Raw genomic sequence first — 12,437 nt, 5'->3', positions numbered from 1 at the left:
TCTCACTGTCTCTGCATCTGTTACTCTCGCAGCCTCTACATCTGTTTTTCTCACCGTCTCTACATCTCTTTCTCTCAGTGCCTCTACATCTGTTTCTCTCGCTGCCTCTACATCTGTTTCTCTCACTGCCTCTACATCTGTTTCTCTCGCTTCCTTTACATATGTTTCTCTCACTGTCTCGACATTTATTTCTCTCACTGTCTCTACATCTGCTTCTCTCACTGTCTCTACATCTGTTTCTCTCAATGCTTCTACACCTGTTTCTCTCACTGTCTCTACATCTGTTTCTCTCACTGTCTCTACATCTGTTTCTCTCGCAGCCTTCACATCTGTTTTCTCTCACTTTCTTTACATCTGTTTCTCTCGCAGCCTCTACATCTGTTTCTCTCACTGTCTCTACATCTGTTTCTCTCGCAGCCTCTACATCTGTTTCTCTCGCTGTCTCTACATCTGCTTCTCTCGCAGCCTCTACATCTGTTTCTCTCACAGCCTCTACATCTGTTTCACTCACTGTCTCGACATCTGTTTCTCTCACTGTCTCTACATCTGTTTCTCTCGCAGCCTCTATATCTTTTTCCCTCACTGTCTCTACATTTGTTTCTCTCACTCTCTCTACATCTGTTTCTCTCACTGTCTCTACATCTATTTCTCTCGCAGCCTCTACATCTGTTTCTCTCACTGTCTCTACATCTGTTTGTCTCGCAGCCTCTACATCTGTTTCTCTCACTGTCACTACATCGGTTTCTCTCACTGTCTCTCCATCTGTTTCTCTCAGTGCCTCTACATCCGTTTCTCTCATTGTCTCTATGTCTGTTTCTCTCACAGACTCTACATCTGTTTCTCTCACGGCCTCTACATCTGTTTCCCTCGCAGCCTCTGCATCAGTTTCTCTTACTCTCTCTACATTTGTTTCTCTCACAGCCTCTACATCTGTTTTGCTCACTGTCTCTGCATTTGTTTCTTTCGCTGTCTCTACATTTGTTTCTCTCGCTGTCTCTACATCTGTTTCTCTCGCAGCCTCTACATCTGTTTTTCTCACGGTCTCTACATCTGTTTCTCTCGCTGTCTCTACATCTGTTTCTCTCACAGCCTCTACATCTGTTTGTCTCGCAGCCTCTACATCTGTTTCTCTCACTGTCTCTACATCTGTTTCTCTCACTGTCTCTACATCTGTTTCTCTCGCTGTCTCTACATCTGTTTCTCTCGTACCATTTACATCTGTTTCTCTCACTCTCTCTACATCTGTTTCTCTCACAGCCTCTACATCTGATTCTCTCGCTGCCTCTACATCTGTTTCTCTCGCAGCCTCAATCTCTGTTTCTCTCACAGCCTCTACATCTGTTTCTCTCGCAGCCTCTACATCTGTTTCTCTCACTGTCACTACATCTTTTTCTCTCAGTTTCTCTCCATCTATTTCTCTCGCAGCCTCCACATCTGTTTATCTCACTGCCTCTACAACTGTTCTCTCACTGTCTCTACATCTGTTTCTCTCACAGCCTCTACATCTGTTTCTCTCGCAGCCTCTACATCTGTCTCTCTCGCTGCCTCTGCATTTGTTTCTCTCACTGTCTCTACATCTGCTTCTCTCACTGTCTCTACATCTACTTCTCTCGCAGCCTCTACATCTGTTTCTATCACTGTCTCTACAACTGTTCTCTCACTGTCTCTACATCTGTTACTCTCGCAGCCTCTGCACCTGTTTTTCTCACCGTCTCTACATCTGTTTCTCTCAGTGCCTCTACATCTGTTTCTCTCGCTGCCTCTACATCTGTTTCTCTCACTGCCTCTACATCTGTTTCTCTCGCTTCCTCTACATATGTTTCTCTCACTGTCTCTACATCTATTTCTCTCACTGTCTCTACATCTGCTTCTCTCACTGTCTCTACATCTGTTTCTCTCAATGCTTCTACACCTGTTTCTCTCACTGTCTCTACATCTGTTTCTCTCACTGTCTCTACATCTGTTTCTCTCGCAGCCTCCACATCTGTTTCTCTCACTGTCTTTACATCTGTTTCTCTTGCAGCCTCTACATCTGTTTCTCTCACTGTCTCTACATCTGTTTCTCTCGCAGCCTCTACATCTGTTTCTCTCGCTGTCTCTACATCTGCTTCTCTCGCAGCCTCTACATCTGTTTCTCTCACAGCCTCTACATCTGTTTCACTCACTGTCTCGACATCTGTTTCTCTCACTGTCTCTACATCTGTTTCTCTCGCAGCCTCTATATCTTTTTCCCTCACTGTCTCTACATTTGTTTCTCTCACTGTCTCTACATCTGTTTCTCTCACTGTCTCTACATCTATTTCTCTCGCAGCCTCTACATCTGTTTCTCTCACTGTCTCTACAACTGTTCTCTCACTGTCTCTACATCTGTTTCTCTCACAGCCTCTACATCTGTTTCTCTCGCAGCCTCTACATCTGTCTCTCTCGCTGCCTCTACATTTGTTTCTCTCACTGTCTCTACATCTGTTTCTCTCACTGTCTCTACATCTATTTCTCTCGCAGCCTCTACATCTGTTTCTCTCACTGTCTCTACAACTGTTCTCTCACAGTCTCTACATCTGTTTCTCTCGCAGCCTCTACATCTGTTTTTCTCACCGTCTCTACATCTGTTTATCTCAGTGCCTCTACATCTGCTTCTCTCGCTGCCTCTTCATCTGTTTCTCTCACTGCCTCTACATCTGTTTCTCTCACTTCCTCTACATATGTTTCTCTCACTGTCTGTGCATCTGTTTCTCTCACTGTCTCTACATCTGTTTCTCTCAATGCTTCTACATCTGTTTCTCTCACTGTCTCTACATCTGTTTCTCTCACTGTCTCTACATCTGTTTCTCTCACTGTCTCTACATCTGTTTCGCTCGCAGCCTCTACATCTGTTTCTCTCGCAGCATCTGCATCTGTTTTTCTCGCAGCATGTGCGTGTTAGGTTGATTGGCTATGATAAATTGACCCTCAGTGTTCGGAGGATTAAATACGTGGGGTTACGGGGATAGGGTGGGATACGTGTTGGTGTAGGGGTTACGGGGATCGGGTGGGATATGTGTCGGTGCAGGCTCGATGGGCCGAAATGGCCTCTATCTGCACTGTGGGGTTTCTGTGATTCTGTGATTCTGTGATCTACATCTGTTACTCTCACAGTCTCTATATCTATTTCTCTCGCAGTCTCAACATCTGCTTCTCTCACTGTCTCTACATCTGTTTCTCTCGCAGTCTCTACATCTGTTTCTCTCACTGTCTCTACATCTGTTTCTCTCACTGTCTCTACATCTGTTTCTCTCGCAGCCTCTACATCTGTTTCTCTCACAGTCTGTACATCTGTTACTCTCACTGTCTCTACATCTGTTTTTCTCACAGTCTCTACATCTGTTTCTCTCACTGTCGTTACATCTGTTTCTCTCACTGTCTCTACATCTATTTGTCTCACTGTCTCTACATCTGTTTCTCTCGCAGCCTCTACATCTGTTCCTCTCGCAGCCTCTACATCTGTTTCTCTCACTGTCTCTACATCGGTTTCTCTCACTGTCTCTCCATCTGTTTCTCTCACTGGCTCTACATCTGCTTCTCTCACAGCCTCTACATCTGTTTATCTCACTGCCTCTACATCTGTTTCTCCCTCTCTCTCTACATCTGTTTTTCTCACAGTCTCTACATCTGTTTCTATCGCTGTCGTTACATCTGTTTCTCTCACTGTCTCTACATCTATTTCTCTCACTGTCTCTACATCTGTTTCTCTCACTGTCTCTACACCTGTTTTTCTCACTGTCTCTACATCTGTTTCTCTCGCAGTCTCTACATCTGTTTCTCTCGCAGCCTCTACATCTGTTTCTCTCACTGTCTCTCCATCTGTTTCTCTCACTGTCTCTCCATCTGTTTCTCTCACTGTCTCTACATCTGTTTCTCTCGCAGCCTCTACATCTGTTTCTCTCACTGTCTCTCCATCTGTTTCTCTCACTGTCTCTCCATCTGTTTCTCTCACTGCCTCTTCATCTGTTTCTCTCACTGTCTCTACATCTGTTTGTCTCGCAGCCTCTACATCTGTTTCTCTCACTGTCTCTACATCGGTTTCTCTCATTGTCTCTATATCTGTTTCTCTCACAGCCTCTACATCTGTTTCTCTCACTGTCGTTACATCTGTTTCTCTCACTGTCTCTACATCTATTTGTCTCACTGTCTCTACACCTGTTTCTCTCGCAGCCTCTACATCTGTTTCTCTCGCAGCCTCTACATCTGTTTCTCTCACAGTCTCTACATCTATTTCTCTCGCAGTCTCTACATCTGTTTCTCTCACTGTCTCTACATCTGTTTCTCTCGCAGTCTCTACATCTCTACATATAGGCACAGCATATATAGTCAGAGAATACTGCCAGATGATTAGAGGTAATCTTTCTAACTGCCCTTTATCACACCTCGGCAGAGAGATAATCACAGCAATCAAAGGTGTGAATGGTGTCCAAACAGGTCAGTCAGGAAAACATTACATCAAAGAAAAATGAGGTCGGGTCACAAAGGGTCAAATGTTGCAGATGCTGGGGTCTTTATGAAAAAAAACCTATTTTTTTGCTGGACATCACAGCAGGTCCGGCCGACACAGATACCATCATCACACGTGAGGACACCACCCACCAGGTTCATGGGACGTACTCATGTGACTCAGATAACGTTGTCTACCTCATACTTTGCAGGAAAGGATGCTCTGGAGCATGGTACATCGGGGAAACGATGCAGACACTGCGACAACGGAAGAACGGACACTGCACAACAATCGCCAGGCAGGAGTGTTCCCTCCCATTCGGGGAACACTTCAGTAGTCAAGGACATTTAGCCTCTGCTCTTCGGGTAAGCATTCTCCAAGGCGGCCTTCGAGACACGTGACATCGCTGAGAGACTCTGCCGTCGTACCTCTCGCACACTCCTCAACCATCTCGTACACCAGCTCTACAGCAGACGCCGCAACATCGAAACCAAGATAGTGTCCATGTTCTCAGTCTGTGCTCAGGACACAACAGACAAGCTACGAGACACCGCCAAACAGACGAGGCAACGGAACTATGCTGCCTACATGCACACCAAGAACAGGAAGCTTGAGAAACTCGGCATCACCACCAGCTGCAACCAAGCCTCCCCTGGTACCACGGTTGAAACCATAGGGAAGTCCATCGTCAACTTGTCCGACCACATCCTTCAACCAGACGAAATTGAAGTTCTCAGCCGAGGGATCAATTTCTGCCCCACCACCAAAATGGACCACATCGGTCTCACGGCAGACACAGAGGAATTCATCAGGAGAATGAGGCTCCGGGAATTATTCCACAAATCCCAAGATGTCAGCAGCGAACCCAATGAGACAATCAATGATCCGGAACAGCAGACAGAGGGATCCACACTGCAGCAACCGAAGAAGAAAGAGTCAAATTCGACCCCTCCGGAGGGTCGCTGCCCTAAGCTTGACATGTATGATCAAGCTGTCAGGAGATGCATCAACGCCAGATTCATCAGCCACACTCACAAGACAGTCCAGAATGTCACCCGAGCACAACGCAATGCCATCCATGCTTTCAAAACCAATCGCAACATTGTCATCAAACCAGTAGACAAAGGAGGAGCCATCATCATACCGAACAGAACGGACTATTGCAAAGAAGCATACCGACAACTTGACAACCAGGAACACTACAGACAGTTACCCGCAGATCCGACCAAAGAACACACCCGCCAACTCAACAGACTGATCAAGACCTTCGATTCAGACCTTCAAATCATCCTACGTGCTCTCATCCCACGTACTCCCTGCGTGGGAGTCTTCTACTGCCTCCCAAAGATACACAAAGCCAACACACCCAGACGTCCTATTGTATGAGGCAACGGAACCCTGTGTGAGAACCTCTCTGGATACGTCGAGGGCATCCTGAAACCCTTCGTACAGGGATCCCCCAGCTTCTGTCGTGGCACAACAGACTTCTAACAGAAACTCAGCACCTAAGGACCAGTTGAACCAGGAACAGTCCTCGCCACGATGGACGTCTCAGCAGTCTACATCAGTATCCCCCACGATGGCGGCATCGCTGCGACAGACTCAGTACTCAACACCAACAACAGCCAATCTCCAGACGCCATCTGTTAGACCCGTGTGTTAATGGAGACACAGAATGCAGGAGTGAATATAACAAGTGTTTACTGAACGAAGTCTGGAGGTGAACTAACTACACAAGACGCTAAACAGGCTTATATACCCGAGTGGTCACTCCTGGTACTACAGTATACAGGTGCTTCAAAAACAAAGTTCCTCTTAAAGGTACATACACTACAATTCCTCCCCTTTTAGATAAATAGTACATAACATTTTAAGTAATCATTAAATAAGATTTTTACAAGAACAATAATATATACATTTGCTGAAGTTAATCAATTACAAATTCAGTCTCTCTGGAGGCTTCCTGACTCGGTCCAGATAATGCCTCGGTGGTGTAGTAGGTTCTTATGGCAAGGTCGATTCGGCTTCAATGCCAGTGTCGGGTTCATCTGGTTCCAGTATCACCGGATCGGAGGTAGATACTATGGGTATCTCTGCTTCATCACTAGGCATATAGAGTTGTGGTGTAGGTTGTCCTTTTTCGGATGACTCTATGATCTGGTCAGCATGGCACCTTATTATGCTTTCTCCAATGTCCACGGTATACATCAGCGGTCCTAGTCATGTGCAAATAGTTCCAGGCTGCCATTTCTCGGTACGGTAGTCCCGGGCCAAAACTGGTTGACCTATCTGGAAGGTTGTAGTTGGCCTTTCATTCATGCTTTGAAATTGACGGTTCTCTATGTCCCCTCTGACGTTTGGCTTGAATAAATCCATCCGGCATCTTAGGCTTCTATTGAAAAAGATCATGGCGGGGGTTTGGTTTGTAACCACATGTGTTGCATTCCTGTACGCAAACAAGAAGTTATCTACCTTATGTTGTAGATTTATGTCTTCATTACCCATGGCCTTAATGGCATTTTTGAAGGTGCGGACAAACCTTTCAGCCAATCCATTGGTGGCGGGATGGTATGGGGCGGACGTGTATTGCTTAACCCCATTGTTTTTTAAGAACTTCCTGAATTCTTCGGATACAAATTGCGGTCCATTATCAGAACAGATCTGTTCAGGCAGCCCATTCCTGGCAAATATAGTCCTTAATACTGTAATGGTTTTTTCCGTGGTGGTGGTGGACATCTTTATTACCTCCGGCCACTTGGAGTGTGCATCCACTGCGATTAAGAACATTGAGTCCATAAATGGACCAGCAAAGTCGATATGTACCCTTTGCCATGGAGATGAGGGCCACTCCCATGGATGTAGAGGGGCTTGTGGTGGGGCGTTTTGGACCTTCTGGCAACCTAGACAGCTCTTGGTCATTTCTTCGATGTCTCCATCGATACCTGGCCACCACACAAATGCTCTGGCTAAGTTCTTCATTTTCACTCCACCCAGATGCCCCTCGTGAAGCTCCTTTAGCACTCTATCCTTGAGTTTGGGTGGAATCACCACTCTGGATGCACACATCAAGGTTCCTCGGCACACTGACAGCTGTTCTCTTCTTTGCGAGAATGCTGGCAACAGTGGTTCACCATGTGCTGGCCATCCCTTCACCATTAAATCGTAGACTCGTGAGAGAGTCGGGTCATTTCGCGTTTCCTTTTCAATGGTAGAATTTGTCACCGGTAGACATTCCACTATGGTCGAGTGGAACATCGCAACTGGGTCCACTGTAGGCGCCTCTTCCACCATTGGCAACGGTAGGCGCGATAACCCATCAGCATTCCCATGCTGTTTTGTTCCTTTGTAATCTATGTCATATTGGTGTGCCCCAAGGAAAAGGGACCACCGCTGTAGCATTTGCGCTGTCATAATGGGTTGAATATAGAGACGAGGGGTTGATGGTCAGTCAACAAGGTAAAATTTTGTCCGTGTAGGTAATGGTTGAATTTTTTCACCCCCCACACCAGGCTGAATGCCTCCCTGTCGATCTGGGCATAGGTACGCTCAGCTGAGTTCAATGAGCGTGACGCAAAAGCTATCGGCAGCTCCAAGCCATCAGGGAATCTATGCGATAATACCGCTTCCATGCCATAAGGGGATGCATCGCACGCCAGTCTGATTGGCAGTGATGGGTTGTAATGAGCCAACACTTCCCTGGACGTGATCAAGCCTTTGCATTTATGGAAGGCACGTTTACAGTCTTCGCTCCATTTCCAAACTACTCCCGTTTGTAGCAGTGTGTTAAGAGGGTGCAGAACCGTCGACAAGTTCTGTAAAAATTTAAGATAGTAATTTACTAATCCCAGGAACGACCTTAATTGTGAGACATTTTCAGGTGCTGGGGCCTTTACGACCGCTTCAATTTTTTCAGGTGACTTATGCAACACTTCTTCGTTAATGACATGGCCACAATATGATATTTGTTTCTGGAAAAATTCGCACTTGGGGCGATTTGCTCATAGGCCCTGTTCTCTCAGCCTCGTGAGCACCTGTTCCAAGTTGGCAAGGTGCTCTTTGTCGTTTTCTCCTGTTACAAGGATGTCGTCTCGGTAGCATTGAGTCCCCGGAATCCCTTGCAGGACTTGCTCCATAGCTCTTTGCCAGATAGCCGGAGCTGATGCCACTCCGAAAAGCAGTCGATTGTACTGGTACAGGCCTTTGTGTGTGTTTATCGTGAGATACTTTTGAGAGGCCTCCTCAACCTCCATCTGTAGATATGCCTGTGCTAAGTCAATTTTGGTGAAACGTTTCCCTCTGGATAGAGAGGCGAAAATATCTTCTATCCTCGGAAGAGGATACTGTACCGTGTGAAGAACCGGGATTACAGTCCCCTTGAAGTCCCCACAGATGCGAACTTTTCTCTGTTCAGCAGATTTATCATTATTCAACGTTTTCTTCATGACCGGGACGATGGGTGTTGCCCACTCGCTCCAATCTAGCTTGGATAACACGCCTGCTTTTTCCAAATTCTCCAGCTGTGCCTCGACGGCTGGACAAATTGCTTATGGCACCGGCCTTGCCTCAAAAAACTTGGGAATTGCCGCATCTTCCACTTTTATTGAGGCGGTGGCGCCTTTTAGGGTTCCTAGTTCCTGTTGAAACACTTCTTTGGTGTTAGCCAAGATTTCTTTTAATCGTCCAGGTATGACGTCATCATCGTTTTTTTTCTTACTAGTCACCGTCAGTGCCTGAATGGAGTGCCAGTCTAAACGTATCTTTCTGATCCATTCACGTCCCAACAACGGTGGACCACCATCTTTCAGAACGTATAAATACAACTTCTGTATTTCCCTGCCGTTGTATACAACAGGCACCCTTATTTTCCATCTGGGGGATACTTTCTGCCCCGTCTATGTCTTCAAGATAATGGATGTGTCTTTCAAAGGTATATGCAGAAATAGCCGCTCGTAATCCCGTTGACTCATGACGGTCAGAGCTGATCCTGTATCTAGCTCCATTTTGACTGGGGACCCCGCTATCGTGAGGGTAACCCAAATGGTCTTGTAATCTTCTTTAGCAATTACATTATCTAAGTTGAGACAGCTTAGTCTCTTGTTTCCGGAGTCGCTATCGCTCATCTGGTCTTCGGAGCTACTGTCCGTCATCATTTGTACCTTTCTGTACTTTTCCTTATTAACCTTTTTACTGTCAGCGGATTTCATTCCAGATCTGCATGCACGTGCAATGTGTCCCATCTTTCCGCATTGCCTGCATGCTTTTTCCTTGAACCAGCAGTCCTTCTGGTCATTGGTGGATCTGCCGCAGCGATAACATCTCTTGAAACCCCATGTCATTTCATGGGTGCTGAAGTCCTGTGGCTTTTGCTGTATCTCTGCAGCTCCTCTTGCTGCTGCTTCGTATGAAACAGCCGCACTGAAAGCCTTGTCCAGTGTCAAATCTTTCGCAGAAAGTAGTCTTATCTGTGTTCCTTCGCTTAGGAGACCGCAGACGAATTTGTCTCGTAGAGAATCTGCCAGTCCTGCCCCGAATTGGCAGTGCTTTGACAGCTTTCGTAATTCGGTGAGGTAATCAGCGTTACTTTCATTCTTGTGCTGATTCCTCCTGAAGAATTTGAATCGTTCCGCTATCAGCAGCGGTGTTGGGTTGAAGTGCTCCTGTAAGGTATCAACAATCTCTTTAAAATTCTTGTCCATCGGTTTGGCTGGAGTGATCAAGTTTCGTAACAGCCCGTATGTCCTTGCGCCCATTAGATTTAGAAGTGCCGATGCCTTTTTATCATCCGCTATTTAATTCGCCTTGCAATATACCTCCACTCTTTCCACATATGTGGTCCAAACTTCTATATCACTATCGAAAGCAGTAACATTGCCAGTCTTCGGCATCTTGAAAATCTAAAATGGCGCTTCCCGCGCTTTTCCTCCATCCCCGATGGATCAAAATGGCGCCTCCTGCACTTTTCTTTCTTTCCCGCTGAGTTAAGGTGGCGCCTGCCGCGCTTTCCCGCCGCTGCCGCTGCTGCCGACGCTGTTGTTCGTGGTTCCCGTTGCAACCTGCAGCTTTTCGCGGTATTTCTATTTTTACATTTTTTTTTTAATATATCGCTTCAATAGTTTCTCCGTTACTTGGAGAACCATTCCCGTCGTGGAGCGGACCCTCTGGGATAACCCCTCCCTCTGCTCGGTCCGAACGCCGACCTGCTTTGCAGCACCGGCCGCGCCCTGAGTGCTCCACCCTCTCTCTCTCTTTGCTTCTGCTTCCCGACTCACTGCCCGGCCCCATTGCAGAGCCACCCGATCGACCTGTAGCCCACCGCAGCCCAGGAAGGATCAGTGCACTACCTGCCACCAGCCCGTTTAGCTGGTGGCACCACAGTTTTTTTTTCTGCTTGCTTCTGCCTTCGACCTTCATCTGAGGAATCGATCCCCTTGAGGTGCTGCCGAATTGCAGGTAAGTTCGTTTCCAACTCGTCGCTACTGTTAGATCCGTGTGTTAATGGAGACATGGAATGCAAGAGTTGATTTAACAAGTATTTACTGAACAAAGTCTGGAGGTGAACTAACTACACAAGACGCTACACAGGCTTATATACCCGAGTGGTCACTACTGGTACTACAGTGTACAGGGGCTTCAAAAACATAGTTCCTCTTAAAGGTACATACACTACACCATCCTACAACTCATCTGCGTCATCCTTGACCGCAATGTCTTCACCTTCGACAGCCAGTTCTTTACCCAAACACACGGAACAGCGATGGGGACCAAATTCGCACCCCAATACACCAACATCTTCATGCACAAGTTCGAGCGAGACTTCTTCACTGCACAGGACCTCCAACCAACGCTATATACCAGATACATAGACCCATGGCGAAGAATCACTGAAAAGACTACACGATAGCATCAACAAGTTCCATCCCGCCATTAAACTCACCATGGACTACTTCTCAGAGTCGGTTTCATTCTTGCACACACGTATCTCCATCAAAGACGGACACCTCAGCACTTCACTCTACCGCAAGCCCACGGACAACCTCACGATGCTCCACTTCTCCAGCTTCCACCCGAACGACGTTAAAGAAGCCATCCCCTGTGGACAAGCCTTGCGAATACGCAGGATCTACTCAGACGAGGAGGAAAGCAATGGACACCTACAGACGCTGAAGGACGCCCTCGTAAGAACGGGATATGATGCTCAACTCGTCGATCAACAGTTCCGACGGGCCACAGCGAAAAATCACATAGACCTCCTCAGAAGACAAACACGGGACACAACCAGCAGCGTACCCTTCATTGGCCAGTACTTCCCCGGGGCGGAGACACTACGCCATTTCTTCGCTGCCTTCTACATGTCATCGATGACGATGAACACCTCGCTAAGGCCATCCCCACGCCTCCACTACTCGCCTTCAAACAGCCGCCTAACCTCAAACAGACCATCGGTCGCAGCAAATTACCCAGCTTTGAGGAGAACAGCGACCACGACACCACGCAACCCTGCCACCGCAACCTCTGCAAGACATGCCAGATCATCAACACAGATACCATCATCACACATGAGGACACCACCCACCAGGTACATGGTACATACTCATGTGACTCGGCCAATGTTGTCTACCTCATACATTGCAGGAAAGGATGCCCCGGAGCATGGTACATTGGCGAAACCATGCAGACACTGCGACAATGGATGAACGGAAACCACACAACAATCGCCAGGCAGGAGTGTTCCCTCCCAGTCGGGGAACACTTCAGCTGTCAAGGACATTCAGCCTCTGATCTTCCGGTAAGCATTTTCCAAGGTGGCCTTCGATTCACACGACAATGCAAATTCATCGAGCAGAAACTGATAGCCAAGTTCCGCACTCATTAGGACGGCTGCAACCGGGATCTTGGGTTCATGTCACGCTACATGTAACCCCACCTGACGTAGAGTCATCCAGACTCGCATCGTCATTGGTTTGTTCTC

General features: G+C 47.1%; 1 pseudogene; it reads left to right on the top strand.

The window, feature by feature from the left end:
• Positions 1–6,010: 6,010 nt before the first annotated feature.
• On the top strand, positions 6,011–12,162 carry LOC147118398 (uncharacterized; annotated as a pseudogene).
• Positions 12,163–12,437: the final 275 nt, after the last annotated feature.

This window comes from Somniosus microcephalus, chromosome 4 (genome assembly GCF_052327205.1).
Source record: "Somniosus microcephalus isolate GS21.2 chromosome 4, FLI_Smic_1.0, whole genome shotgun sequence".
In the NCBI taxonomy this organism is placed as follows: domain Eukaryota; kingdom Metazoa; phylum Chordata; class Chondrichthyes; order Squaliformes; family Somniosidae; genus Somniosus; species Somniosus microcephalus.
Note: the sequence above shows the minus strand (reverse complement) of the source record. Positions and strands in the feature narration are given on the sequence as shown.